Source organism: Balaenoptera borealis, assembly GCF_965194805.1.
Source record: "Balaenoptera borealis genome assembly, contig: HAP1_SCAFFOLD_121, whole genome shotgun sequence".
Taxonomy (NCBI): Eukaryota; Metazoa; Chordata; class Mammalia; order Artiodactyla; family Balaenopteridae; genus Balaenoptera; species Balaenoptera borealis.
The window spans coordinates 1,411,475-1,437,245 of NW_028123959.1; positions in this window are offsets into that span (position 1 = coordinate 1,411,475).

Here is a 25,771-nt window from a genome sequence, read left to right on the forward strand (position 1 = left end):
CCCATGCTCTACCCGCATCCTACCTGTACCCCAATTCTCACCCATACCCTAACACCCACTCTAACACAGAACCCTAACACCCTGAGACCAAAACCATAAACCTTAACCAATAAGCAAAACCATAACCATAACCAAACCATAAAATATAGTCATTAACCATACCCATAAATAACTCATTAACCATAAAACTTAAACCATAACAGCAACCATGAACCATACACAGCCCCAACCCTCACACCAGCCCCAGCCCTAATGCTAACCCTCCAAACCACTTACACCAAGCCAAGTCTAATCAGATTATACAACTACATCTCGAAAAAGAAAACTGGGGAATACTCTGGTGGCCCAGTGGTTAGGACTCTGTGCTTTCACTGCCAAGGGCTCGGGTTCGATCCCTGACTGGGGAACTAAGATCCCACAAGCCATGGGACGTGGCCAAAATAAATAAATAAGTAAAATGAAATAAAACCACTATTTTAAAAAAGATTTTAAAAATAAAGGAAAAAAACAAGAAAACTACCCCAGTACAACTTACAAATAGGAACGTAAAAATCTATCACACAATAATAGCAACATGAAACCAACAGAACTTTAAATGGATAATGCCATAAGCAAGTATCTCTACACCAGAAATTTCAGGTTGCTCAACATACGAAAAGTAAGCAATGTATTCAACCACAATAATGGTGTGAAGTAAAAACACATAATCATATCAATTAATGCAAAAAATCTACAATGAAAATCCAGGGTTATTTCATGAAAAACACTCAAGAAAGCAGGAATAAAAGGAAATTTGCTCAATATGGAAAAGAGTAGTACAAAAAGCCACAGCAAACATCATGCTCAACGTTAAAGACTGAAAGATTTACTCCTGAAATCAGGAACAGGGCCAGGAAGCTGGCCTTCATCACCGTTACTCAATAGTGTACTGGAAGTTCTACCCAGAATCTTGAGGAAAGAAAGAAAAGGCATCCATGGGTGAATGGAAAAATTAAAACCGTGTCTCTTCACAGAACATAGGTCACATCATCTTATATATAAGACTACCTATAATCAGCAAAGAAATTATTTGAGCTAATCAACTCATTAATAAGCAAAGTTATAGAACAAAATATCAATTCATGAAAATCTATCTTATATGCATACGCTGGCAAAAAATAATCTGAAAAAGAATTTATGAGAACAATTCCATTTTTAAGAATGTCAACATCAATATTTAGGAGTATATTTAATCAAGGGACGAGACTTGTTTTTATGTATGTAAAGTTGTATGTTTGAAATTACTGGAAAGTCAATTACTTTTCAAAACATCATGTATGTCAACAGCATGCCAGAAAAGCAGAGAAAACATCAAACTTCCATATAGAAGCCAAGCCTTACCCAGATCCAGTTCACCCAAAGTCCACATGTCATTTAGAGGCACTGTGGGAAGGTTATATTAGGAGCCGCTGTCCTCCGTGTTGTGGACGACCTGGATATGGTAGAAACAGTGGGATTTTTGAATTCCAATTTTCCACTTCATTCCACAAAAAAACTATTAGAACTAATAAATCAATTCAGTAAAGTTGCAAAATCAATACACAGAGATCAGTTGCCTTTCTAAACACTAATAATGAACCATCAGAAAGAGAAAGAAAGCAACCCTATTTACAACTGCATTCAAAAAGAACAAAATACCTGGGAATAAAGTCAACCAAGGAGGTGAAAGACCTGCACACTGAAAACTTGAAGACATTGATGAAGACATTGCAAAACACACCAAGAAATGGAAAGATATCCTGTTCTCATGGAATGGAACAATTAATATTGTTAAAATATCCATGCTACCCAAAGCAGTGGACACAGTGAATGCAATCCCTCCCAAAATTCCATGGTATTTTCCCCCAAAATAGAGCAAATCCTCCTAATATCTGTGGGGAACCACAAAGGACCCCAAATAGCCAAAGAAACCCTGAAAAAAGAGAACGGGCTGGAGGCATCTCCCTCCCTGACGTCACACTCTGCTGAGAAGCTACAGTCACCAAAACAGTGTGGAACTGGCTCTAAACGGGCACAGGGACCAGAGGAACAGGCCAGAGAGACCAGAATTCAACCCACACGGACGGGGTCGGTGAATTTATGACACAGGGACCAAGGACACACCAAGGAGCACGACACGCCCCACGATAAATGGTGCTGGGAAAACTGGACGCCCCATAACTCACGCTGGCTACCCTGCACACAAACCTGACCAAACACCCAGCTTTCCACGCCAAGCCCTCCCTCGCTCACACGAAGACGGACCCCCTCAACGGTCAGTCGCCCACAGGAAGCTTCTCCCCACTTTTCCTCACCGTCTCTTCACCTTTTCCTCAGGCATCACCTGGGTCCTCAGGAACCCTAGTTCCCTAGTCAGCGTGGAGGCAGCCCCACTTTGTCCTGAAGCCGAAACCCCAGCGAGTCCTGAGGAGATGGAGACCGAGCTCCTCTCAGCAGAGAAGCTGAGCCGGGCGTCCTACCCGAAGGCCCCCGCCCCCGCCCCCGCGCCTGAGGCGGCTCAACTCCTCTCAGCTGCCCTCACAATGGAGTTCCATGGAATGAGCATGCGCTGTGGGTCAGAGAGGCGAACTCGGCGCCACCCTGTGGTCAGTGCAGGAAGTGCAGGCCGTGCCTCCCTCACAGGTCACTGGAGGCAGCGTGCCCTACTGACAGGACTGCTGAATCCATTCAACTGGAAATTCAAACGAAAACGGAGTCTCTATCCCAAAAGTTTTCTAAAAGTAGTTAAGGAACAATTACTTGGAAACCATTTGGAATGAAGTGAATGTAGATGCAAACTTTACAACTTATACCAAATTCACTCAAAGTTATTCAGAGGCAAATTTTATTTTAGTTTATAATTTATGTTTGGCTGCATTGGGTCTTCGTTGCTGCATGTGGGCTTGCTCTGGTTGCGTCGAGCGGGGCTACTCTTCGTTGTGGTGCACGGGCTTCTCACTGCGGTGGCTTCTCTTGTGGGCGAGCACGGGCTCTAGGCGCACAGGCTTCAGTAGTTGTGCCGCGCAGGCTTGGTTGCTCTGCGGCATGTGGGAGCTTCCCGGACCAGGGCTCGAGCCCGTGTCCCCTGCATTGGCAGGCGGACTCTTAACCACTGCGTCACCAGGGAAGTCCCCACAGACAAACTTTAAATACAAAACTATTCAAGGGGCTTCCCTGGTGGCGCAGTGGTTGAGAATCTGCCTGCTAATGCAGGGGACACGGGTTCGAGCCCTGGTCCGGGAAGCTCCCACATGCCGCGGAGCAACTAGCCCCGTGAGCCACAACTCCTGAGCCTGCGCGTCTGGAGCCTGGGCTCCGCAACAAGAGAGGCCGCGATAGTGAGAGGCCCGCGCACCGCGATGAAGAGTGGCCCCCGCTTGCCACAACTAGAGAAAGCCTTCGCACAGAAACGAAGACCCAACACAGCCAAAAATAAATTAATTAATTCATCAATTAAAAAAGAAAGCTGTCTCTCAAATTTAACTTCCAGAATATATTCAGGAAAAACGCATACGCCCTTTTTGCCCAACCAAAGAAGCGGGCAATGCAAATCAACACTACAGAGAGGTATCACTGTGAATCAGAAAAAAGGACCATCCTCACAAAGGGTAAAAACCAGATATGCAGGACAAGGAGAGGAGAAAAGGGAGCCTTGTTACGCTGAAGGGGGGAATGTAAATTGCCAACGGCCACTCTGGAGAAGTGTGCTGTGTTTCCTGAAGCATCTAAAAAACAGAGCTACAAAGCATAGGGCGCTTCCACTCATGGGCCTATATGTTGGCAAAACCAAAAATCCACAGGATGCAGGCACCCCGTTTACTGCTGCTATGTTTACAACAGCCTCGACTTGGGTACAACTTCATAGTCCTTGGAAGGAAAAAACGGTGAAAGAAAATTTGGTACTTAAGCACAACGGAATATTACTCAGCCCTGAAATCAATGAAATGAGGCCAGTTGCAGCAACTCAGGGGGACTTATGTATGGTCATTGAGAGTGAAATAAGTTAGACAGCAAGAGAAACTTATCGTATCACTTATAAAGGGAATCTAAAAATCGCCAACCGTGAACTGAATTACAAACAGAACACCATCACACGTTTACAAAACACACTTATGGCTGCTTAAGGGGAAAAGTGTGGTGCGGTGATGCATAAACCAGGAGGTTGAAATTGGCACAGATACCGTTCCATACGCCAATAATGTAATCGCCAAGACATACTCATTGTTCAAGGAACTGGACTCAGCACACTCTATTCACAGAAAAAACATATATCTGACTACTAGAAACTAGAAAAGAATTTATTGATGTCTCTCTGTAAGTGACTCAAGTGGATGTACAGCACCAAGAAACACAACATTGCAAATCAGCTCCAGCCCATTATAAAAATTAATTATAAAAAGAGAAAGACAGTGAGAGAGAGAGGAATTCTTACAAAATTCAATCACGGGCTGTGAGGCAACTGGACTGACCACATCTACACTCACAGCTGAATGGGACGTAAGGCTGGACACCCTAACCCTAAACCCTAACCCTAACCCAACCCTAACCCTACCTTAACCCTAACCCTAACCCAACACTAACCCTAACCCTAAACCTAAACCCTAACCCTAACCCCTAACCCTAACCCAACCCTAAGCCTAACCCTAACCCCTAGCCCTAGCCCTAACCCTGACCCTAACCCCTAACCCTTAACCCCTAACCCCTAACCCTAACCAAGTTCACAAGTAAACTTCTCGCCAACCTGGAGAGAGTGATTTCATTTGAAAGAGTAAAGACACAATCAGCTCAGTAATTGGCCACGGGGGCTGGAGGGGCCAAGGCTAACCTGAGCTGGAGGAACGTGGGTGCCTGCCTGGACGCTCAGAGGCCAAGGGCTGTTCTGAGACCTGCTTGGACACCCGTGCAGATGGAACAAAGGATCCGCCCAGTCCCACGAGGGCCCCACCGGCCCTCACGAACGCAACACCAGACTTCCCTGGTGGCGCAGTGGTTAAGAATCCACCTGCCAATGCAGGGGACACGGGTTTGAGCCCTGGTCCGGGAAGATCCCACATGCTGTGGAGCAACTAAGCCCGTGCACCACAACTACTGAGCCTGCGCTCTAGAACCCGCGAGCCCCAACTGCTGAAGCCCACGCGCTTAGAGCCTGTGCTCTGCAACAAGAGAAGCCACCGCAATGAGAAGCCCCCACTCGCCGCAACTAGAGAAAGCCTCCGGGCAGCAATGCAGACCCAACACAGCCCAAAATTAATTAATTAATTAATTAAGGGAAAAAAAAAAGGCAGCACCTGGGGGCTGGCAGACTGAGGCACCAAGTCTTCCATCACGTCTACTTAGTATCCTGCATGTCAGGGCCATGCTGGACCTGGGGCTGCCCAGACAGAGTGGGGCCTGCATCACCCTTCCCAGGAGGGAGGGTGGAGGGAAACCCTGCATGACCTCTGAGGCCCTAAGAACCCTTGACTAAGGCTGAGCTCAATTTGAAACAGTGGGTGACCAGAGCAGACATTTCATTCGTCTATCAATGAGAATCCAGCACTGGAGGAGCAGCAAACCATGGCCTCGCTCAACCTTGACGCTAATCCTGACATGGACCCTAACCCTAAACTCTGATCCTGACCCTAAGCCCTGACCTAACCTTAGCCTAACCCGTACCCTAAACCTGTACCTTACCCTAACCCATGCTCTACCCGCATCCTACCTGTACCCCAATTCTCACCCGTACCCTAACACCCACTCTAACACAGAACCCTAACACCCTGAGACCAAAACCATAAACCTTAACCAATAAGCAAAACCATAACCATAACCAAACCATAAAATATAGTCATTAACCATACCCATAAATAACTCATTAACCATAAAACTTAAACCATAACAGCAACCATGAACCATACACAGCCCCAACCCTCACACCAGCCCCAGCCCTAATGCTAACCCTCCAAACCACTTACACCAAGCCAAGTCTAATCAGATTATACAACTACATCTCGAAAAAGAAAACTGGGGAATACTCTGGTGGCCCAGTGGTTAGGACTCTGTGCTTTCACTGCCAAGGGCTCGGGTTCGATCCCTGACTGGGGAACTAAGATCCCACAAGCCATGGGACGTGGCCAAAATAAATAAATAAGTAAAATGAAATAAAACCACTATTTTAAAAAAGATTTTAAAAATAAAGGAAAAAAACAAGAAAACTACCCCAGTACAACTTACAAATAGGAACGTAAAAATCTATCACACAATAATAGCAACATGAAACCAACAGAACTTTAAATGGATAATGCCATAAGCAAGTATCTCTACATCAGAAATTTCAGGTTGCTCAACATACGAAAAGTAAGCAATGTATTCAACCACAATAATGGTGTGAAGTAAAAACACATAATCATATCAATTAATGCAAAAAATCTACAATGAAAATCCAGGGTTATTTCATGAAAAACACTCAAGAAAGCAGGAATAAAAGGAAATTTGCTCAATATGGAAAAGAGTAGTACAAAAAGCCACAGCAAACATCATGCTCAACGTTAAAGACTGAAAGATTTACTCCTGAAATCAGGAACAGGGCCAGGAAGCTGGCCTTCATCACCGTTACTCAATAGTGTACTGGAAGTTCTACCCAGAATCTTGAGGAAAGAAAGAAAAGGCATCCATGGGTGAATGGAAAAATTAAAACCGTGTCTCTTCACAGAACATAGGTCACATCATCTTATATATAAGACTACCTATAATCAGCAAAGAAATTATTTGAGCTAATCAACTCATTAATAAGCAAAGTTATAGAACAAAATATCAATTCATGAAAATCTATCTTATATGCATACGCTGGCAAAAAATAATCTGAAAAAGAATTTATGAGAACAATTCCATTTTTAAGAATGTCAACATCAATATTTAGGAGTATATTTAATCAAGGGACGAGACTTGTTTTTGTGTATGTAAAGTTGTATGTTTGAAATTACTGGAAAGTCAATTACTTTTCAAAACATCATGTATGTCAACAGCATGCCAGAAAAGCAGAGAAAACATCAAACATCCATATAGAAGCCAAGCCTTACCCAGATCCAGTTCACCCAAAGTCCACATGTCATTTAGAGGCACTGTGGGAAGGTTATATTAGGAGCCGCTGTCCTCCGTGTTGTGGACGACCTGGATATGGTAGAAACAGTGGGATTTTTGAATTCCAATTTTCCACTTCATTCCACAAAAAAACTATTAGAACTAATAAATCAATTCAGTAAAGTTGCAAAATCAATACACAGAGATCAGTTGCCTTTCTAAACACTAATAATGAACCATCAGAAAGAGAAAGAAAGCAACCCTATTTACAACTGCATTCAAAAAGAACAAAATACCTGGGAATAAAGTCAACCAAGGAGGTGAAAGACCTGCACACTGAAAACTTGAAGACATTGATGAAGACATTGCAAAACACACCAAGAAATGGAAAGATATCCTGTTCTCATGGAATGGAACAATTAATATTGTTAAAATATCCATGCTACCCAAAGCAGTGGACACAGTGAATGCAATCCCTCCCAAAATTCCATGGTATTTTCCCCCAAAATAGAGCAAATCCTCCTAATATCTGTGGGGAACCACAAAGGACCCCAAATAGCCAAAGAAACCCTGAAAAAAGAGAACGGGCTGGAGGCATCTCCCTCCCTGACGTCACACTCTGCTGAGAAGCTACAGTCACCAAAACAGTGTGGAACTGGCTCTAAACGGGCACAGGGACCAGAGGAACAGGCCAGAGAGACCAGAATTCAACCCACACGGACGGGGTCGGTGAATTTATGACACAGGGACCAAGGACACACCAAGGAGCACGACACGCCCCACGATAAATGGTGCTGGGAAAACTGGACGCCCCATAACTCACGCTGGCTACCCTGCACACAAACCTGACCAAACACCCAGCTTTCCACGCCAAGCCCTCCCTCGCTCACACGAAGACGGACCCCCTCAACGGTCAGTCGCCCACAGGAAGCTTCTCCCCACTTTTCCTCACCGTCTCTTCACCTTTTCCTCAGGCATCACCTGGGTCCTCAGGAACCCTAGTTCCCTAGTCAGCGTGGAGGCAGCCCCACTTTGTCCTGAAGCCGAAACCCCAGCGAGTCCTGAGGAGATGGAGACCGAGCTCCTCTCAGCAGAGAAGCTGAGCCGGGCGTCCTACCCGAAGGCCCCCGCCCCCGCCCCCGCGCCTGAGGCGGCTCAACTCCTCTCAGCTGCCCTCACAATGGAGTTCCATGGAATGAGCATGCGCTGTGGGTCAGAGAGGCGAACTCGGCGCCACCCTGTGGTCAGTGCAGGAAGTGCAGGCCGTGCCTCCCTCACAGGTCACTGGAGGCAGCGTGCCCTACTGACAGGACTGCTGAATCCATTAAACTGGAAATTCAAACGAAAACGGAGTCTCTATCCCAAAAGTTTTCTAAAAGTAGTTAAGGAACAATTACTTGGAAACCATTTGGAATGAAGTGAATGTAGATGCAAACTTTACAACTTATACCAAATTCACTCAAAGTTATTCAGAGGCAAATTTTATTTTAGTTTATAATTTATGTTTGGCTGCATTGGGTCTTCGTTGCTGCATGTGGGCTTGCTCTGGTTGCGTCGAGCGGGGCTACTCTTCGTTGTGGTGCACGGGCTTCTCACTGCGGTGGCTTCTCTTGTGGGCGAGCACGGGCTCTAGGCGCACAGGCTTCAGTAGTTGTGCCGCGCAGGCTTGGTTGCTCTGCGGCATGTGGGAGCTTCCCGGACCAGGGCTCGAGCCCGTGTCCCCTGCATTGGCAGGCGGACTCTTAACCACTGCGTCACCAGGGAAGTCCCCACAGACAAACTTTAAATACAAAACTATTCAAGGGGCTTCCCTGGTGGCGCAGTGGTTGAGAATCTGCCTGCTAATGCAGGGGACACGGGTTCGAGCCCTGGTCCGGGAAGCTCCCACATGCCGCGGAGCAACTAGCCCCGTGAGCCACAACTCCTGAGCCTGCGCGTCTGGAGCCTGGGCTCCGCAACAAGAGAGGCCGCGATAGTGAGAGGCCCGCGCACCGCGATGAAGAGTGGCCCCCGCTTGCCACAACTAGAGAAAGCCTTCGCACAGAAACGAAGACCCAACACAGCCAAAAATAAATTAATTAATTCATCAATTAAAAAAGAAAGCTGTCTCTCAAATTTAACTTCCAGAATATATTCAGGAAAAACGCATACGCCCTTTTTGCCCAACCAAAGAAGCGGGCAATGCAAATCAACACTACAGAGAGGTATCACTGTGAATCAGAAAAAAGGACCATCCTCACAAAGGGTAAAAACCAGATATGCAGGACAAGGAGAGGAGAAAAGGGAGCCTTGTTACGCTGAAGGGGGGAATGTAAATTGCCAACGGCCACTCTGGAGAAGTGTGCTGTGTTTCCTGAAGCATCTAAAAAACAGAGCTACAAAGCATAGGGCGCTTCCACTCATGGGCCTATATGTTGGCAAAACCAAAAATCCACAGGATGCAGGCACCCCGTTTACTGCTGCTATGTTTACAACAGCCTCGACTTGGGTACAACTTCATAGTCCTTGGAAGGAAAAAACGGTGAAAGAAAATTTGGTACTTAAGCACAACGGAATATTACTCAGCCCTGAAATCAATGAAATGAGGCCAGTTGCAGCAACTCAGGGGGACTTATGTATGGTCATTGAGAGTGAAATAAGTTAGACAGCAAGAGAAACTTATCGTATCACTTATAAAGGGAATCTAAAAATCGCCAACCGTGAACTGAATTACAAACAGAACACCATCACACGTTTACAAAACACACTTATGGCTGCTTAAGGGGAAAAGTGTGGTGCGGTGATGCATAAACCAGGAGGTTGAAATTGGCACAGATACCGTTCCATACGCCAATAATGTAATCGCCAAGACATACTCATTGTTCAAGGAACTGGACTCAGCACACTCTATTCACAGAAAAAACATATATCTGACTACTAGAAACTAGAAAAGAATTTATTGATGTCTCTCTGTAAGTGACTCAAGTGGATGTACAGCACCAAGAAACACAACATTGCAAATCAGCTCCAGCCCATTATAAAAATTAATTATAAAAAGAGAAAGACAGTGAGAGAGAGAGGAATTCTTACAAAATTCAATCACGGGCTGTGAGGCAACTGGACTGACCACATCTACACTCACAGCTGAATGGGACGTAAGGCTGGACACCCTAACCCTAAACCCTAACCCTAACCCAACCCTAACCCTACCTTAACCCTAACCCTAACCCAACACTAACCCTAACCCTAAACCTAAACCCTAACCCTAACCCCTAACCCTAACCCAACCCTAAGCCTAACCCTAACCCCTAGCCCTAGCCCTAACCCTAACCCTGACCCTAACCCCTAACCCTTAACCCCTAACCCCTAACCCTAACCAAGTTCACAAGTAAACTTCTCGCCAACCTGGAGAGAGTGATTTCATTTGAAAGAGTAAAGACACAATCAGCTCAGTAATTGGCCACGGGGGCTGGAGGGGCCAAGGCTAACCTGAGCTGGAGGAACGTGGGTGCCTGCCTGGACGCTCAGAGGCCAAGGGCTGTTCTGAGACCTGCTTGGACACCCGTGCAGATGGAACAAAGGATCCGCCCAGTCCCACGAGGGCCCCACCGGCCCTCACGAACGCAACACCAGACTTCCCTGGTGGCGCAGTGGTTAAGAATCCACCTGCCAATGCAGGGGACACGGGTTTGAGCCCTGGTCCGGGAAGATCCCACATGCTGTGGAGCAACTAAGCCCGTGCACCACAACTACTGAGCCTGCGCTCTAGAACCCGCGAGCCCCAACTGCTGAAGCCCACGCGCTTAGAGCCTGTGCTCTGCAACAAGAGAAGCCACCGCAATGAGAAGCCCCCACTCGCCGCAACTAGAGAAAGCCTCCGGGCAGCAATGCAGACCCAACACAGCCCAAAATTAATTAATTAATTAATTAAGGGAAAAAAAAAAGGCAGCACCTGGGGGCTGGCAGACTGAGGCACCAAGTCTTCCATCACGTCTACTTAGTATCCTGCATGTCAGGGCCATGCTGGACCTGGGGCTGCCCAGACAGAGTGGGGCCTGCATCACCCTTCCCAGGAGGGAGGGTGGAGGGAAACCCTGCATGACCTCTGAGGCCCTAAGAACCCTTGACTAAGGCTGAGCTCAATTTGAAACAGTGGGTGACCAGAGCAGACATTTCATTCGTCTATCAATGAGAATCCAGCACTGGAGGAGCAGCAAACAATGGCCTCGCTCAACCTTGACGCTAATCCTGACATGGACCCTAACCCTAAACTCTGATCCTGACCCTAAGCCCTGACCTAACCTTAGCCTAACCCGTACCCTAAACCTGTACCTTACCCTAACCCATGCTCTACCCGCATCCTACCTGTACCCCAATTCTCACCCATACCCTAACACCCACTCTAACACAGAACCCTAACACCCTGAGACCAAAACCATAAACCTTAACCAATAAGCAAAACCATAACCATAACCAAACCATAAAATATAGTCATTAACCATACCCATAAATAACTCATTAACCATAAAACTTAAACCATAACAGCAACCATGAACCATACACAGCCCCAACCCTCACACCAGCCCCAGCCCTAATGCTAACCCTCCAAACCACTTACACCAAGCCAAGTCTAATCAGATTATACAACTACATCTCGAAAAAGAAAACTGGGGAATACTCTGGTGGCCCAGTGGTTAGGACTCTGTGCTTTCACTGCCAAGGGCTCGGGTTCGATCCCTGACTGGGGAACTAAGATCCCACAAGCCATGGGACGTGGCCAAAATAAATAAATAAGTAAAATGAAATAAAACCACTATTTTAAAAAAGATTTTAAAAATAAAGGAAAAAAACAAGAAAACTACCCCAGTACAACTTACAAATAGGAACGTAAAAATCTATCACACAATAATAGCAACATGAAACCAACAGAACTTTAAATGGATAATGCCATAAGCAAGTATCTCTACATCAGAAATTTCAGGTTGCTCAACATACGAAAAGTAAGCAATGTATTCAACCACAATAATGGTGTGAAGTAAAAACACATAATCATATCAATTAATGCAAAAAATCTACAATGAAAATCCAGGGTTATTTCATGAAAAACACTCAAGAAAGCAGGAATAAAAGGAAATTTGCTCAATATGGAAAAGAGTAGTACAAAAAGCCACAGCAAACATCATGCTCAACGTTAAAGACTGAAAGATTTACTCCTGAAATCAGGAACAGGGCCAGGAAGCTGGCCTTCATCACCGTTACTCAATAGTGTACTGGAAGTTCTACCCAGAATCTTGAGGAAAGAAAGAAAAGGCATCCATGGGTGAATGGAAAAATTAAAACCGTGTCTCTTCACAGAACATAGGTCACATCATCTTATATATAAGACTACCTATAATCAGCAAAGAAATTATTTGAGCTAATCAACTCATTAATAAGCAAAGTTATAGAACAAAATATCAATTCATGAAAATCTATCTTATATGCATACGCTGGCAAAAAATAATCTGAAAAAGAATTTATGAGAACAATTCCATTTTTAAGAATGTCAACATCAATATTTAGGAGTATATTTAATCAAGGGACGAGACTTGTTTTTGTGTATGTAAAGTTGTATGTTTGAAATTACTGGAAAGTCAATTACTTTTCAAAACATCATGTATGTCAACAGCATGCCAGAAAAGCAGAGAAAACATCAAACTTCCATATAGAAGCCAAGCCTTACCCAGATCCAGTTCACCCAAAGTCCACATGTCATTTAGAGGCACTGTGGGAAGGTAATATTAGGAGCCGCTGTCCTCCGTGTTGTGGACGACCTGGATATGGTAGAAACAGTGGGATTTTTGAATTCCAATTTTCCACTTCATTCCACAAAAAAACTATTAGAACTAATAAATCAATTCAGTAAAGTTGCAAAATCAATACACAGAGATCAGTTGCCTTTCTAAACACTAATAATGAACCATCAGAAAGAGAAAGAAAGCAACCCTATTTACAACTGCATCAAAAAGAACAAAATACCTGGGAATAAAGTCAACCAAGGAGGTGAAAGACCTGCACACTGAAAACTTGAAGACATTGATGAAGACATTGAAAGACACACCAAGAAATGGAAAGATATCCTGTTCTCATGGAATGGAACAATTAATATTGTTAAAATATCCATGCTACCCAAAGCAGTGGACACAGTGAATGCAATCCCTCCCAAAATTCCATGGTATTTTCCCCCAAAATAGAGCAAATCCTCCTAATATCTGTGGGGAACCACAAAGGACCCCAAATAGCCAAAGAAACCCTGAAAAAAGAGAACGGGCTGGAGGCATCTCCCTCCCTGACGTCACACTCTGCTGAGAAGCTACAGTCACCAAAACAGTGTGGAACTGGCTCAAAACGGGCACAGGGACCAGAGGAACAGGCCAGAGAGACCAGAATTCAACCCACACGGACGGGGTCGGTGAATTTATGACACAGGGACCAAGGACACACCAAGGAGCACGACACGCCCCACGATAAATGGTGCTGGGAAAACTGGACGCCCCATAACTCACGCTGGCTACCCTGCACACAAACCTGACCAAACACCCAGCTTTCCACGCCAAGCCCTCCCTCGCTCACACGAAGACGGACCCCCTCAACGGTCAGTCGCCCACAGGAAGCTTCTCCCCACTTTTCCTCACCGTCTCTTCACCTTTTCCTCAGGCATCACCTGGGTCCTCAGGAACCCTAGTTCCCTAGTCAGCGTGGAGGCAGCCCCACTTTGTCCTGAAGCCGAAACCCCAGCGAGTCCTGAGGAGATGGAGACCGAGCTCCTCTCAGCAGAGAAGCTGAGCCGGGCGTCCTACCCGAAGGCCCCCGCCCCCGCCCCCGCGCCTGAGGCGGCTCAACTCCTCTCAGCTGCCCTCACAATGGAGTTCCATGGAATGAGCATGCGCTGTGGGTCAGAGAGGCGAACTCGGCGCCACCCTGTGGTCAGTGCAGGAAGTGCAGGCCGTGCCTCCCTCACAGGTCACTGGAGGCAGCGTGCCCTACTGACAGGACTGCTGAATCCATTAAACTGGAAATTCAAACGAAAACGGAGTCTCTATCCCAAAAGTTTTCTAAAAGTAGTTAAGGAACAATTACTTGGAAACCATTTGGAATGAAGTGAATGTAGATGCAAACTTTACAACTTATACCAAATTCACTCAAAGTTATTCAGAGGCAAATTTTATTTTAGTTTATAATTTATGTTTGGCTGCATTGGGTCTTCGTTGCTGCATGTGGGCTTGCTCTGGTTGCGTCGAGCGGGGCTACTCTTCGTTGTGGTGCACGGGCTTCTCACTGCGGTGGCTTCTCTTGTGGGCGAGCACGGGCTCTAGGCGCGCAGGCTTCAGTAGTTGTGCCGCGCAGGCTTGGTTGCTCTGCGGCATGTGGGAGCTTCCCGGACCAGGGCTCGAGCCCGTGTCCCCTGCATTGGCAGGCGGACTCTTAACCACTGCGTCACCAGGGAAGTCCCCACAGACAAACTTTAAATACAAAACTATTCAAGGGGCTTCCCTGGTGGCGCAGTGGTTGAGAATCTGCCTGCTAATGCAGGGGACACGGGTTCGAGCCCTGGTCCGGGAAGCTCCCACATGCCGCGGAGCAACTAGCCCCGTGAGCCACAACTCCTGAGCCTGCGCGTCTGGAGCCTGGGCTCCGCAACAAGAGAGGCCGCGATAGTGAGAGGCCCGCGCACCGCGATGAAGAGTGGCCCCCGCTTGCCACAACTAGAGAAAGCCTTCGCACAGAAACGAAGACCCAACACAGCCAAAAATAAATTAATTAATTCATCAATTAAAAAAGAAAGCTGTCTCTCAAATTTAACTTCCAGAATATATTCAGGAAAAACGCATACGCCCTTTTTGCCCAACCAAAGAAGCGGGCAATGCAAATCAACACTACAGAGAGGTATCACTGTGAATCAGAAAAAAGGACCATCCTCACAAAGGGTAAAAACCAGATATGCAGGACAAGGAGAGGAGAAAAGGGAGCCTTGTTACGCTGAAGGGGGGAATGTAAATTGCCAACGGCCACTCTGGAGAAGTGTGCTGTGTTTCCTGAAGCATCTAAAAAACAGAGCTACAAAGCATAGGGCGCTTCCACTCATGGGCCTATATGTTGGCAAAACCAAAAATCCACAGGATGCAGGCACCCCGTTTACTGCTGCTATGTTTACAACAGCCTCGACTTGGGTACAACTTCATAGTCCTTGGAAGGAAAAAACGGTGAAAGAAAATTTGGTACTTAAGCACAACGGAATATTACTCAGCCCTGAAATCAATGAAATGAGGCCAGTTGCAGCAACTCAGGGGGACTTATGTATGGTCATTGAGAGTGAAATCAGTTAGACAGCAAGAGAAACTTATCGTATCACTTATAAAGGGAATCTAAAAATCGCCAACCGTGAACTGAATTACAAACAGAACACCATCACACGTTTACAAAACACACTTATGGCTGCTTAAGGGGAAAAGTGTGGTGCGGTGATGCATAAACCAGGAGGTTGAAATTGGCACAGATACCGTTCCATACGCCAATAATGTAATCGCCAAGACATACTCATTGTTCAAGGAACTGGACTCAGCACACTCTATTCACAGAAAAAACATATATCTGACTACTAGAAACTAGAAAAGAATTTATTGATGTCTCTCTGTAAGTGACTCAAGTGGATGTACAGCACCAAGAAACACAACATTGCAAATCAGCTCCAGCCCATTATAAAAATTAATTATAAAAAGAGAAAGACAGTGAGAGAGAGAGGAATTCTTACAAAATTCAATCACGGGCTGTGAGGCAACTGGACTGACCACATCTACACTCACAGCTGAATGGGACGTAAGGCTGGACACCCTAACCCTAAACCCTAACCCTAACCCAACCCTAACCCTACCTTAACCCTAACCCTAACCCAACACTAACCCTAACCCTAAACCTAAACCCTAACCCTAACCCCTAACCCTAACCCAACCCTAAGCCTAACCCTAACCCCTAGCCCTAGCCCTAACCCTAACCCTGACCCTAACCCCTAACCCTTAACCCCTAACCCCTAACCCTAACCAAGTTCACAAGTAAACTTCTCGCCAACCTGGAGAGAGTGATTTCATTTGAAAGAGTAAAGACACAATCAGCTCAGTAATTGGCCACGGGGGCTGGAGGGGCCAAGGCTAACCTGAGCTGGAGGAACGTGGGTGCCTGCCTGGACGCTCAGAGGCCAAGGGCTGTTCTGAGACCTGCTTGGACACCCGTGCAGATGGAACAAAGGATCCGCCCAGTCCCACGAGGGCCCCACCGGCCCTCACGAACGCAACACCAGACTTCCCTGGTGGCGCAGTGGTTAAGAATCCACCTGCCAATGCAGGGGACACGGGTTTGAGCCCTGGTCCGGGAAGATCCCACATGCTGTGGAGCAACTAAGCCCGTGCACCACAACTACTGAGCCTGCGCTCTAGAACCCGCGAGCCCCAACTGCTGAAGCCCACGCGCTTAGAGCCTGTGCTCTGCAACAAGAGAAGCCACCGCAATGAGAAGCCCCCACTCGCCGCAACTAGAGAAAGCCTCCGGGCAGCAATGCAGACCCAACACAGCCCAAAATTAATTAATTAATTAATTAAGGGAAAAAAAAAAGGCAGCACCTGGGGGCTGGCAGACTGAGGCACCAAGTCTTCCATCACGTCTACTTAGTATCCTGCATGTCAGGGCCATGCTGGACCTGGGGCTGCCCAGACAGAGTGGGGCCTGCATCACCCTTCCCAGGAGGGAGGGTGGAGGGAAACCCTGCATGACCTCTGAGGCCCTAAGAACCCTTGACTAAGGCTGAGCTCAATTTGAAACAGTGGGTGACCAGAGCAGACATTTCATTCGTCTATCAATGAGAATCCAGCACTGGAGGAGCAGCAAACAATGGCCTCGCTCAACCTTGACGCTAATCCTGACATGGACCCTAACCCTAAACTCTGATCCTGACCCTAAGCCCTGACCTAACCTTAGCCTAACCCGTACCCTAAACCTGTACCTTACCCTAACCCATGCTCTACCCGCATCCTACCTGTACCCCAATTCTCACCCATACCCTAACACCCACTCTAACACAGAACCCTAACACCCTGAGACCAAAACCATAAACCTTAACCAATAAGCAAAACCATAACCATAACCAAACCATAAAATATAGTCATTAACCATACCCATAAATAACTCATTAACCATAAAACTTAAACCATAACAGCAACCATGAACCATACACAGCCCCAACCCTCACACCAGCCCCAGCCCTAATGCTAACCCTCCAAACCACTTACACCAAGCCAAGTCTAATCAGATTATACAACTACATCTCGAAAAAGAAAACTGGGGAATACTCTGGTGGCCCAGTGGTTAGGACTCTGTGCTTTCACTGCCAAGGGCTCGGGTTCGATCCCTGACTGGGGAACTAAGATCCCACAAGCCATGGGACGTGGCCAAAATAAATAAATAAGTAAAATGAAATAAAACCACTATTTTAAAAAAGATTTTAAAAATAAAGGAAAAAAACAAGAAAACTACCCCAGTACAACTTACAAATAGGAACGTAAAAATCTATCACACAATAATAGCAACATGAAACCAACAGAACTTTAAATGGATAATGCCATAAGCAAGTATCTCTACACCAGAAATTTCAGGTTGCTCAACATACGAAAAGTAAGCAATGTATTCAACCACAATAATGGTGTGAAGTAAAAACACATAATCATATCAATTAATGCAAAAAATCTACAATGAAAATCCAGGGTTATTTCATGAAAAACACTCAAGAAAGCAGGAATAAAAGGAAATTTGCTCAATATGGAAAAGAGTAGTACAAAAAGCCACAGCAAACATCATGCTCAACGTTAAAGACTGAAAGATTTACTCCTGAAATCAGGAACAGGGCCAGGAAGCTGGCCTTCATCACCGTTACTCAATAGTGTACTGGAAGTTCTACCCAGAATCTTGAGGAAAGAAAGAAAAGGCATCCATGGGTGAATGGAAAAATTAAAACCGTGTCTCTTCACAGAACATAGGTCACATCATCTTATATATAAGACTACCTATAATCAGCAAAGAAATTATTTGAGCTAATCAACTCATTAATAAGCAAAGTTATAGAACAAAATATCAATTCATGAAAATCTATCTTATATGCATACGCTGGCAAAAAATAATCTGAAAAAGAATTTATGAGAACAATTCCATTTTTAAGAATGTCAACATCAATATTTAGGAGTATATTTAATCAAGGGACGAGACTTGTTTTTATGTATGTAAAGTTGTATGTTTGAAATTACTGGAAAGTCAATTACTTTTCAAAACATCATGTATGTCAACAGCATGCCAGAAAAGCAGAGAAAACATCAAACTTCCATATAGAAGCCAAGCCTTACCCAGATCCAGTTCACCCAAAGTCCACATGTCATTTAGAGGCACTGTGGGAAGGTTATATTAGGAGCCGCTGTCCTCCGTGTTGTGGACGACCTGGATATGGTAGAAACAGTGGGATTTTTGAATTCCAATTTTCCACTTCATTCCACAAAAAAACTATTAGAACTAATAAATCAATTCAGTAAAGTTGCAAAATCAATACACAGAGATCAGTTGCCTTTCTAAACACTAATAATGAACCATCAGAAAGAGAAAGAAAGCAACCCTATTTACAACTGCATTCAAAAAGAACAAAATACCTGGGAATAAAGTCAACCAAGGAGGTGAAAGACCTGCACACTGAAAACTTGAAGACATTGATGAAGACATTGCAAAACACACCAAGAAATGGAAAGATATCCTGTTCTCATGGAATGGAACAATTAATATTGTTAAAATATCCATGCTACCCAAAGCAGTGGACACAGTGAATGCAATCCCTCCCAAAATTCCATGGTATTTTCCCCCAAAATAGAGCAAATCCTCCTAATATCTGTGGGGAACCACAAAGGACCCCAAATAGCCAAAGAAACCCTGAAAAAAGAGAACAGGCTGGAGGCATCTCCCTCCCTGACGTCACACTCTGCTGAGAAGCTACAGTCACCAAAACAGTGTGGAACTGGCTCTAAACGGGCACAGGGACCAGAGGAACAGGCCAGAGAGACCAGAATTCAACCCACACGGACGGGGTCGGTGAATTTATGACACAGGGACCAAGGACACACCAAGGAGCACGACACGCCCCACGATAAATGGTGCTGGGAAAACTGGACGCCCCATAACTCACGCTGGCTACCCTGCACACAAACCTGACCAAACACCCAGCTTTCCACGCCAAGCCCTCCCTCCTCGCTCACACGAAGACGGACCCCCTCAACGGTCAGTCGCCCACAGGAAGCTTCTCCCCACTTTTCCTCACCGTCTCTTCACCTTTTCCTCAGGCATCACCTGGGTCCTCAGGAACCCTAGTTCCCTAGTCAGCGTGGAGGCAGCCCCACTTTGTCCTGAAGCCGAAACCCCAGCGAGTCCTGAGGAGATGGAGACCGAGCTCCTCTCAGCAGAGAAGCTGAGCCGGGCGTCCTACCCGAAGGCCCCCGCCCCCGCCCCCGCGCCTGAGGCGGCTCAACTCCTCTCAGCTGCCCTCACAATGGAGTTCCATGGAATGAGCATGCGCTGTGGGTCAGAGAGGCGAACTCGGCGCCACCCTGTGGTCAGTGCAGGAAGTGCAGGCCGTGCCTCCCTCACAGGTCACTGGAGGCAGCGTGCCCTACTGACAGGACTGCTGAATCCATTAAACTGGAAATTCAAACGAAAACGGAGTCTCTATCCCAAAAGTTTTCTAAAAGTAGTTAAGGAACAATTACTTGGAAACCATTTGGAATGAAGTGAATGTAGATGCAAACTTTACAACTTATACCAAATTCACTCAAAGTTATTCAGAGGCAAATTTTATTTTAGTTTATAATTTATGTTTGGCTGCATTGGGTCTTCGTTGCTGCATGTGGGCTTGCTCTGGTTGCGTCGAGCGGGGCTACTCTTCGTTGTGGTGCACGGGCTTCTCACTGCGGTGGCTTCTCTTGTGGGCGAGCACGGGCTCTAGGCGCGCAGGCTTCAGTAGTTGTGCCGCGCAGGCTTGGTTGCTCTGCGGCATGTGGGAGCTTCCCGGACCAGGGCTCGAGCCCGTGTCCCCTGCATTGGCAGGCGGACTCTTAACCACTGCGTCACCAGGGAAGTCCCCACAGACAAACTTTAAATACAAAACTATTCAAGGGGCTTCCCTGGTGGCGCAGTGGTTGAGAATCTGCCTGCTAATGCAGGGGACACGGGTTCGAGCCCTGGTCCGGGAAGCTCCCACATGCCGCGGAGCAACTAGCCCCGTGAGCCACAACTCCTGAGCCTGCGCGTCTGGAGCCTGGGCTCCGCAACAAGAGAGGCCGCGATAGTGAGAGGCCCGCGCACCGCGATGAAGAGTGGCCCCCGCTTGCCACAACTAGAGAAAGCCTTCGCACAGAAACGAAGACCCAACACAGCCAAAAATAAATTAATTAATTCATCAATTAAAAAAGAAAGCTGTCTCTCAAATTTAACTTCCAGAATATATTCAGGAAAAACGCATACGCCCTTTTTGCCCAACCAAAGAAGCGGGCAATGCAAATCAACACTACAGAGAGGTATCACTGTGAATCAGAAAAAAGGACCATCCTCACAAAGGGTAAAAACCAGATATGCAGGACAAGGAGAGGAGAAAAGGGAGCCTTGTTACGCTGAAGGGGGGAATGTAAATTGCCAACGGCCACTCTGGAGAAGTGTGCTGTGTTTCCTGAAGCATCTAAAAAACAGAGCTACAAAGCATAGGGCGCTTCCACTCATGGGCCTATATGTTGGCAAAACCAAAAATCCACAGGATGCAGGCACCCCGTTTACTGCTGCTATGTTTACAACAGCCTCGACTTGGGTACAACTTCATAGTCCTTGGAAGGAAAAAACGGTGAAAGAAAATTTGGTACTTAAGCACAACGGAATATTACTCAGCCCTGAAATCAATGAAATGAGGCCAGTTGCAGCAACTCAGGGGGACTTATGTATGGTCATTGAGAGTGAAATCAGTTAGACAGCAAGAGAAACTTATCGTATCACTTATAAAGGGAATCTAAAAATCGCCAACCGTGAACTGAATTACAAACAGAACACCATCACACGTTTACAAAACACACTTATGGCTGCTTAAGGGGAAAAGTGTGGTGCGGTGATGCATAAACCAGGAGGTTGAAATTGGCACAGATACCGTTCCATACGCCAATAATGTAATCGCCAAGACATACTCATTGTTCAAGGAACTGGACTCAGCACACTCTATTCACAGAAAAAACATATATCTGACTACTAGAAACTAGAAAAGAATTTATTGATGTCTCTCTGTAAGTGACTCAAGTGGATGTACAGCACCAAGAAACACAACATTGCAAATCAGCTCCAGCCCATTATAAAAATTAATTATAAAAAGAGAAAGACAGTGAGAGAGAGAGGAATTCTTACAAAATTCAATCACGGGCTGTGAGGCAACTGGACTGACCACATCTACACTCACAGCTGAATGGGACGTAAGGCTGGACACCCTAACCCTAAACCCTAACCCTAACCCAACCCTAACCCTACCTTAACCCTAACCCTAACCCAACACTAACCCTAACCCTAAACCTAAACCCTAACCCTAACCCCTAACCCTAACCCAACCCTAAGCCTAACCCTAACCCCTAGCCCTAGCCCTAACCCTAACCCTGACCCTAACCCCTAACCCTTAACCCCTAACCCCTAACCCTAACCAAGTTCACAAGTAAACTTCTCGCCAACCTGGAGAGAGTGATTTCATTTGAAAGAGTAAAGACACAATCAGCTCAGTAATTGGCCACGGGGGCTGGAGGGGCCAAGGCTAACCTGAGCTGGAGGAACGTGGGTGCCTGCCTGGACGCTCAGAGGCCAAGGGCTGTTCTGAGACCTGCTTGGACACCCGTGCAGATGGAACAAAGGATCCGCCCAGTCCCACGAGGGCCCCACCGGCCCTCACGAACGCAACACCAGACTTCCCTGGTGGCGCAGTGGTTAAGAATCCACCTGCCAATGCAGGGGACACGGGTTTGAGCCCTGGTCCGGGAAGATCCCACATGCTGTGGAGCAACTAAGCCCGTGCACCACAACTACTGAGCCTGCGCTCTAGAACCCGCGAGCCCCAACTGCTGAAGCCCACGCGCTTAGAGCCTGTGCTCTGCAACAAGAGAAGCCACCGCAATGAGAAGCCCCCACTCGCCGCAACTAGAGAAAGCCTCCGGGCAGCAATGCAGACCCAACACAGCCCAAAATTAATTAATTAATTAATTAAGGGAAAAAAAAAAGGCAGCACCTGGGGGCTGGCAGACTGAGGCACCAAGTCTTCCATCACGTCTACTTAGTATCCTGCATGTCAGGGCCATGCTGGACCTGGGGCTGCCCAGACAGAGTGGGGCCTGCATCACCCTTCCCAGGAGGGAGGGTGGAGGGAAACCCTGCATGACCTCTGAGGCCCTAAGAACCCTTGACTAAGGCTGAGCTCAATTTGAAACAGTGGGTGACCAGAGCAGACATTTCATTCGTCTATCAATGAGAATCCAGCACTGGAGGAGCAGCAAACAATGGCCTCGCTCAACCTTGACGCTAATCCTGACATGGACCCTAACCCTAAACTCTGATCCTGACCCTAAGCCCTGACCTAACCTTAGCCTAACCCGTACCCTAAACCTGTACCTTACCCTAACCCATGCTCTACCCGCATCCTACCTGTACCCCAATTCTCACCCATACCCTAACACCCACTCTAACACAGAACCCTAACACCCTGAGACCAAAACCATAAACCTTAACCAATAAGCAAAACCATAACCATAACCAAACCATAAAATATAGTCATTAACCATACCCATAAATAACTCATTAACCATAAAACTTAAACCATAACAGCAACCATGAACCATACACAGCCCCAACCCTCACACCAGCCCCAGCCCTAATGCTAACCCTCCAAACCACTTACACCAAGCCAAGTCTAATCAGATTATACAACTACATCTCGAAAAAGAAAACTGGGGAATACTCTGGTGGCCCAGTGGTTAGGACTCTGTGCTTTCACTGCCAAGGGCTCGGGTTCGATCCCTGACTGGGGAACTAAGATCCCACAAGCCATGGGACGTGGCCAAAATAAATAAATAAGTAAAATGAAATAAAACCACTATTTTAAAAAAGATTTTAAAAATAAAGGAAAAAAACAAGAAAACTACCCCAGTACAACTTACAAATAGGAACGTAAAAATCTATCACACAATAATAGCAACATGAAACCAACAGAACTTTAAATGGATAATGCCATAAGCAAGTATCTCTACATCAGAAATTTCAGGTTGCTCAACATACGAAAAGTAAGCAATGTATTCAACCACAATAATGGTGTGAAGTAAAAACACATAATCATATCAATTAATGCAAAAAATCTACAATGAAAATCCAGGGTTATTTCATGAAAAACACTCAAGAAAGCAGGAATAAAAGGAAATTTGCTCAATATGGAAAAGAGTAGTACAAAAAGCCACAGCAAACATCATGCTCAACGTTAAAGACTGAAAGATTTACTCCTGAAATCAGGAACAGGGCCAGGAAGCTGGCCTTCATCACCGTTACTCAATAGTGTACTGGAAGTTCTACCCAGAATCTTGAGGAAAGAAAGAAAAGGCATCCATGGGTGAATGGAAAAATTAAAACCGTGTCTCTTCACAGAACATAGGTCACATCATCTTATATATAAGACTACCTATAATCAGCAAAGAAATTATTTGAGCTAATCAACTCATTAATAAGCAAAGTTATAGAACAAAATATCAATTCATGAAAATCTATCTTATATGCATACGCTGGCAAAAAATAATCTGAAAAAGAATTTATGAGAACAATTCCATTTTTAAGAATGTCAACATCAATATTTAGGAGTATATTTAATCAAGGGACGAGACTTGTTTTTATGTATGTAAAGTTGTATGTTTGAAATTACTGGAAAGTCAATTACTTTTCAAAACATCATGTATGTCAACAGCATGCCAGAAAAGCAGAGAAAACATCAAACTTCCATATAGAAGCCAAGCCTTACCCAGATCCAGTTCACCCAAAGTCCACATGTCATTTAGAGGCACTGTGGGAAGGTAATATTAGGAGCCGCTGTCCTCCGTGTTGTGGACGACCTGGATATGGTAGAAACAGTGGGATTTTTGAATTCCAATTTTCCACTTCATTCCACAAAAAAACTATTAGAACTAATAAATCAATTCAGTAAAGTTGCAAAATCAATACACAGAGATCAGTTGCCTTTCTAAACACTAATAATGAACCATCAGAAAGAGAAAGAAAGCAACCCTATTTACAACTGCATCAAAAAGAACAAAATACCTGGGAATAAAGTCAACCAAGGAGGTGAAAGACCTGCACACTGAAAACTTGAAGACATTGATGAAGACATTGAAAGACACACCAAGAAATGGAAAGATATCCTGTTCTCATGGAATGGAACAATTAATATTGTTAAAATATCCATGCTACCCGAAGCAGTGGACACAGTGAATGCAATCCCTCCCAAAATTCCATGGTATTTCCCCCCAAAATAGAGCAAATCCTCCTAATATCTGTGGGGAACCACAAAGGACCCCAAATAGCCAAAGAAACCCTGAAAAAAGAGAACGGGCTGGAGGCATCTCCCTCCCTGACGTCACACTCTGCTGAGAAGCTACAGTCACCAAAACAGTGTGGAACTGGCTCAAAACGGGCGCAGGGACCAGAGGAACAGGACAGAGAGACCAGAATTCAACCCACACGGACGGGGTCGGTGAATTTATGACACAGGGACCAAGGACACACCAAGGAGCACGACACGCCCCACGATAAATGGTGCTGGGAAAACTGGACGCCCCATAACTCACGCTGGCTACCCTGCACACAAACCTGACCAAAAACCCAGCTTTCCACGCCAAGCCCTCCCTCGCTCACACGAAGACGGACCCCCTCAACGGTCAGTCGCCCACAGGAAGCTTCTCCCCACTTTTCCTCACCGTCTCTTCACCTTTTCCTCAGGCATCACCTGGGTCCTCAGGAACCCTAGTTCCCTAGTCAGCGTGGAGGCAGCCCCACTTTGTCCTGAAGCCGAAACCCCAGCGAGTCCTGAGGAGATGGAGACCGAGCTCCTCTCAGCAGAGAAGCTGAGCCGGGCGTCCTACCCGAAGGCCCCCGCCCCCGCCCCCGCGCCTGAGGCGGCTCAACTCCTCTCAGCTGCCCTCACAATGGAGTTCCATGGAATGAGCATGCGCTGTGGGTCAGAGAGGCGAACTCGGCGCCACCCTGTGGTCAGTGCAGGAAGTGCAGGCCGTGCCTCCCTCACAGGTCACTGGAGGCAGCGTGCCCTACTGACAGGACTGCTGAATCCATTCAACTGGAAATTCAAACGAAAACGGAGTCTCTATCCCAAAAGTTTTCTAAAAGTAGTTAAGGAACAATTACTTGGAAACCATTTGGAATGAAGTGAATGTAGATGCAAACTTTACAACTTATACCAAATTCACTCAAAGTTATTCAGAGGCAAATTTTATTTTAGTTTATAATTTATGTTTGGCTGCATTGGGTCTTCGTTGCTGCATGTGGGCTTGCTCTGGTTGCGTCGAGCGGGGCTACTCTTCGTTGTGGTGCACGG